At 44.8% G+C, this 6,555-nt stretch overlaps 1 long non-coding RNA gene across 1 annotated transcript; it reads right to left on the reverse strand.

The window, feature by feature from the left end:
* Positions 1 to 788: 788 nt before the first annotated feature.
* On the reverse strand, positions 789 to 5,193 carry LOC112967553. Its single transcript, XR_003253999.1, has 4 exons — positions 5,122 to 5,193; positions 4,591 to 4,632; positions 2,920 to 3,040; positions 789 to 1,982 (listed from the first exon to the last, which is right to left on the reverse strand). It is a non-coding gene; the product is annotated as an uncharacterized LOC112967553 (long non-coding RNA).
* Between the last annotated feature and the right edge of the window lie 1,362 nt (positions 5,194 to 6,555).

Raw genomic sequence — 6,555 nt, forward strand, 5'->3', positions numbered from 1 at the left:
TGGGCTCTGTAACAGCAGCACCAAAGATTCAGTACCACTACTTCTTAGTGTCTTCTGGTTAGAAGACTTCACAGAGCCCTCCATCCGTGGCGGGGCTCTCTCAGATTAGTCAAGAGAGTTCTGGAGAGGGTTTGTGTAATGCAAGAGCAAGTTTTATTTGCTTTGTTCTYATTGTATGCCTGGCTGCTGAAAGGTGGACAGTGCCCAGAAGGCATGTGCTTTGCCTGGGTACTTTCTTAGGAGAAGGAGAGGAGCATTAGGCTGTGCAGGAGACATCACATTTCCAGCACACATCTGGCTGTACATCAGCCTTTGAACTTGTGGGAAATTCCCCTTATTTTGTTCTTGGACACAGTGGTGGATTCCACAYGCACATGTGCGCGCCATTGCTTTTGCATGTCCCTGACATAGCAGCCCTGAGAGGACAGGGTGGAGGGAGAGGAAGAAAAAGGGGACAGTCTGGGCCATCATCAGCAAGGGTCCCACAGATAACCTGCTGGATCTGAAGCAGGTCTTCCACATAGGCACAGTTTAGGCTACCTACACCATGGCCATAGCTCTTCAGCAGCCCACCAAGAGTGGAAGAGGGAGTAAAGGCAGAATCATTTGCCACTTTTAGCTGTCACACTTTGCAGTCCAGATGAGGTGCAAGGCCAGACGAGCTATCCAAATCTGTAGCATGCMCTGGGTAAAAGTCTCTACACCGATCCATTTGTGCTTTCTTCATCTTGTTATCAGCCATGGCACATGGCCTCAGATCACAGCCTCTTTCTGAGTCTTGCCTTCTTTAGTCAGGCATGCTCAAGGCCCATAGCACCACTAAACTACCAAGTTTTTATATACACAGTCAGCTTCAGATGTGCTGCTTCTTGAACAAGGTTAGCCATTGTTTCATTTTTAAGATTTACACTGTCACTTACAGAGATGCCCATCAAAGCCTATAACACAAAAATTTATTGGCCTCAAAAAGAAATTGTTATTGGTAGAGCTCATATACAATGTGTGCCCTAGTGACACATTTTTTTTAAATAAAATATATTGTACTAGTGACTTCTAATACTTAAAATAAAATAAAATAATAATCAACTTTTAGCTGCAGTTTCCCCCTGGTTATTGAGCTGAACTTAATGACTGGCTGAAAAGTATTTGTCAACACAACAGCTGGAGAGCAACACTTTCTTGTAGCTTTATGTCACAGCATATGCCAGCCACTCAGAACATGTGATAATTCAACTGGAGCTGGTACTACAATAGCAGATGGGTTGAAGCATTGTTATTCTCACTCTAGCTCCCAGCCCTTGAGGGATCACTAAATAAAATCAAAGCAGATGGACCATTACAAGCTCATTTGTGTTCACTACAAGCACCTCAACCTCCAGTTGTGATATACTGCACCTTTGTATAAAATGACATGTATGGTAACATGACCTAATGAAAATAGCATCAGACTTGGCAAGTGAGGAATGAGGCTGGGAAATATGCACAGATCTATTTATCACTGAGTTCTTACCTTGCAGAAGGGGTTCATTTTTTTTTCCCCCTCACGCCATGTTATCATTTTATTTCTATCCATGTTTATCTTTAAATTTCCGCACACTTGTTGCAAGAACTAAAGGAGGCAGCCGTAGTTCTGGCTGTAGACAGTCTAGCAGGTTTCCTGGCCTCTGCAGGGATAGGACCCATGCTACTAACCACAGTGCAAAGCTCCTGTTACTCACCCATTTCGACACTGTTGTTAAATATATTATTCTGAGTCTCCCCTAAGTGGCAAGGCTTTGGCCAGCCTTTGAAACCAGTATCTGTGGGGCTCAGGGCTTCTACCTACATTTCTCAGCCTCCTTGTATGGTGAGGTCTTTCACAAGTCTGCAGTGTTGCTCTTATGTGGCTGGCTCCATGAAGCTCCAAGACTCTTGACTGTGAGGCCAGAGCCAGCATCGCCAGCCAAACTGTGGGTGTCTCAGGACTTGCAAGGTAATGGCATCTAGAGGGCAAAACATTAATAAAATTATCAGTCAGTCGGGGGGGGGGGGGATCCTTAGCATGCTGCTGGCAAAGTTAGAGTTGAAAAAATTCTTCATGCCAGCCACAGGGACCCAGCATAAAGTTACAGACACCTAGTAGCACCTTGTTAAAATGCACGCTTAGGAATATTATGCTAATTTAATGCATTCTGAGCTCCTTGTATGGCAATAAACCAACGATGTCACCTGAAGGCTTTTGTCCCAGGTTTCCCACCCTGGCTATCACGCTCCAGGTAGCAATGGCAAGATAGATGAATGGCAGGACAAGCTCTTGCTTTATTTTATCACTACCCTGCCCTCTCCACAACCACCTGGACACATACACACACACTCAAATGTGGTTAATGACCATTCCCAAATGAAATTCCTGTCTAATCTGAGCTTTTCGTATCTGCCTGTATCTATTTTTCTGCCTGTTTTTAAACAGCCTCTGCACACTACCCCAGAGACAGCTGCATCAGTGCTAAACAACATATACTGTGAACTCATTAAAGGCTTTGGGATTTTTTTTTTTGCTCTTGCTTCCTGTGTAAGCAAGTGAAGTGGTGGCAGTCAGTTAGTAAAAAGTGTTGAGGTTTGGAGAGTTAGATGCTTCTGGATTTATTTGGATGAAAGATCCTATATAAGACTATGTATCATTATAAAAACCCTCCATAGGTCGACTGACTGCCATAGGTCCCCATCATGCCAGCTGCTGCTAGATTTTAAAGACCCGGACAGGTGCAGCAATGGAAAGCCAAAGAAATTGCTTCATTAGGGTTGATAAATACAGTTGAACTTCCATGACTGGAATAAGCAAGTTGAAAAATACCTTGTCTAGCCTCCTCTGTGAAACAGCCTCCTGCTCAGTGTTTGAATTGCATAAAAATCATGACTGGCTCAGCTAATACTTCTCACCTTAGCGGGAAACTTCAGGGCAGCAGGACAGTGTCAAGGGCATGGTTCCCAGGTAGTGGTGTACTGCATGCAGGTCACAGTCACGTTCATGGCTCATTTGCTTGTTCTTCCTGATCATTTTCTGTAAAGTTGTAGGGACACATCCTCAGCTGTGAGTCAGCATAACCCCGTTGTTAGAAGCACTTGCAGGTCAGGTTTGATATCAGCACTGCAGCTTATCTGCTGGCCAGCTTTCCTATCAGCAAAACTAATTTGCTAAGATAATTCTGTTTCCTGTCATCTATTACAATAAATCAACCACTGTAGCTTCATTGAAGTCTCTGCTAACTAACGAGCTGGCCTTGTAATTCTCAGCCAGTATACAATGGCTGGGGGAGGGAAGAAAACCCTTATTCTTCTAAATGTAAGAAAGTTTTAGATCAGCAACTTGATGTGTTGGACAATGCTGCCTACACACACACACACACACACACACACACACACACACACACGCATACATGCAAATAAACACATGCAACCACTGTGGGGGGGCGTGAGCTTTCAGGAAAAGGTGGGAGTAAAATGGCAAGTGATCCGTGGTTGCAGCTACTGAAGAAAGAAAGAAGATGTTCTTACGATAGGTTAACTCTATGGCACTTCATTTTGAATAGGGAAAAGAAAATGAAGATAGACTACTAGCAAGAGTGAAACATCCTGGAGCATACCTATTTCAGCAGCAAGAACTTGGGGGGGGGGGCGACAAAAGGTATTAAGATCATTCTGCTTTTTCCTTTTGACAGTATCAAACTACTGAGAGCATATCAGTAATGTTATAATTTATATCCATGTTTAAAATTAAATATATACTAGTTTATATCCTCCTTATATTGCTCTGTCCAGGTTTGATATTTATTAATACTGATATATATATATATTTTTTTTAAGGAATTTCCATTCCTTACAAAAAACTGAGAATTTCAGTATTTTCTTTTGCTTTTCCTGGAGAACACCACTGTTTTCAGACTAGCTCTGCTGGGATAAAACTCAGGTGTACTGCACTGGTTAGGTTACCAAAGTGAGCAGACACTTCAGCAGCACAGTCAGACTCATTCATCCAGTCATTTGGCAGAGGAATGTTTAAAAATAATTGCATATTTATCCCTCCCCATCTTTAAATATGCAGGGGAAAAGTCACAGAAGAACCGATAATGTGACAATAATGAGGCTGAAGAACAGTATTACTGTGCGAACTCATATCTCTTGGTTTCATTTACATGTTTAGCAGCTGCTTGTTTTTCCATCATAGAAAGATCTTTATGTGGCTTGTAAGAAGAGAGGGGAAGTCTGTTCACCTTTAGGCAACTATCTCTGCATTTATTAATAGTTGTTGCCCATCTCATTATACATTTAATTGCTGCATTGTAATTTATTTATTCATTGATTTATTGTAATAGATGGGTAGAAAAAAATTATCTTTGCAAATTATTCGGTAGGTGGGAAAGCTGCCTGGTTAAAGAAAAAAACCTAGAGTGGTTTGTGAGATACTATATCTCTCTAGTGAATAGCATCTTAACATGTGAGCGCTAGCATACAAACTGGGCTTGTTAGAAAGCAAAGGTGAAGCTAGCCAATTGCTATACCATCATCTCAAAAGAAATGACTATATGTACATTATGTGCAGTTTATACTTACGTTCCTGAATGGCTCGTTTCCTCAAGGAAAGGGGAGAGACAGCTGAAAAGAAGTGATAAAATGGATGGAGAGAGAAGAGGTCTCAAAAATTAGAACAATAAAGGTAGGAAATTTGCAAAGCATTTGGGTAAGTTAGGGCTGACCTTCTGTTAGCATGGCTTTCTTTTTTGCAAAAAGTGAGTATTTATGTGGCTGCTGCCTGCAGAATTTACTGGCTTTAACTGCCTTGCAGCCAGGGCCGCTGCCTGGCTCATCGCTGCCTTGCAAAGGAAATGGTACAGCTTTGCAGAGCTGGGCTTTGCACAGGGGCAAAATTCATAGGAGGCCTCATGGTCGTATCCCCTCCAAAAAAGGAGGCAGGGTTTGGTTAGCAAGTAAGKTTTTTTCCTATAATGTAGCAACCCCCCCCCCCCCCCCCCCCCCCTATGCCCCCCCCTTTTTGGGGGTTTTCTCCCCCCCTCCCCCCCACGAGGGGGGCGGGCCCCCCCCCCCCCCCCCCCCGCCCATACCATTATAACACCGTGGTCTCACCTGCCAGCAGAGCACTGAACCTGGCTGGGGGAGCTGCGGCTTGATGGCTGTCTGATCATCAACAGGACAGCATCAACGATACCTAATAAATAATTGGGGCCGTGAAGACTCATGGTTATAGGGAGATATAAAAATACAAATACGCAGCATATTATTTCAGTTTTCAGTTATTAATGCATACAAATACTAGTCATACCAAAAAAAAATATCCAAATGCTTTTTTCAAATAGGAAAAAATTAATGATAAAAACATCCACTGTCAAATTACTGTATCCCCAGGTCAATCATCAGCTGCAAAACTTGACTGTTAGGTCCAGATAAAAGGCTTCTTCCCCCATCCCCACAGCCCTTTTTTTTTTTTTTTTTTTGGTAAGTGATTTTTTTACTGCAATATAAGCTCAGTTATAAAAGGCATCGTATGTATATGCCACAGCTCATGAGTAACTGCGGTGCTGCCTCTGGCCCAAGGCCGCGAATGCCAGCCTGGGCCTTGTCCTGCTCGCGGCCCGCTGCCACACTGCAGGGAGCCCTGCTCGCCGGGTGCCCTTGCWCTGCTGCCCTGCTCGCGCAGAAACCCTTGCGGGGCCGCCAGCGGGGACCACTGTCGTGTGCAAATGGCTTTGGCTTGTGGTTGTCACCCAGAGGCACATGCACACGTACATGTGTGTATACACACACACACMCCCTTGATTTAGGGCTCATTCACTTTGAAAGTAATGGCTTTACTGAAGGTCAGAAAATATTCATGCACTGATCGCAAGCATTTTCTCTAAAAAGCTTTAATGGGTTAGTGGCATTTATGAAACCGTCTGCTGACATTGCCAGTTGCTAATGCTGCCAATATGTTCTTGCAGTTCCCTAAACTTCAAGAGACATTTCCAAAGCATTTGGAGGGAGAAAAAAATGCATGAGGCTCTCAGAGACAGCGGGGAGAGAGAGGGAGACACTCTCTCCCCTCCCCCCTTTCCCTTTTATCCTCGGATCAAGCTATTCTCTACCTTGGCACCTGTTAGAGACTGTCCCCTTCCCAGCCTGCTCAGGGCGGGCGGCRGTGCAGGCGTCTGGCGCTGCCGGGACCCTGCTCCTGCGCCGCCCCGGCCCACGCGCGGGCTCCCCAAGCCGCCTCGAAGCCAGCACGGCCCTGCTGTAGGACTGAGGGAGGGGCGGGGGGGAAAGGGCAAGCTTCGGCACTGCTGCCATCGGATTACTTTTCAGTGTGTACCACAGCTTTTCCCCCTCTCCCCCCAAAAGGCATGACATTTAGTTGTACCTTAAAAAAGGGGGGGGGGGGATTGTAAGTGGCTGTGGCAACAGCAAAATACACTTTCAACTAGGCGGTCCCCACCGCCGGCTGCACACCGGGCAGTGACACAGGCTTTCCTCAGTGTTTCACAGGCGTACTGTACGGGTCAGGATTTCTCAGAACAGGTAACT

The sequence above is a fragment of the Apteryx rowi genome, unplaced genomic scaffold (assembly GCF_003343035.1).
Source record: "Apteryx rowi isolate R43461 unplaced genomic scaffold, aptRow1 scaffold_28, whole genome shotgun sequence".
Classification (NCBI taxonomy): domain Eukaryota; kingdom Metazoa; phylum Chordata; class Aves; order Apterygiformes; family Apterygidae; genus Apteryx; species Apteryx rowi.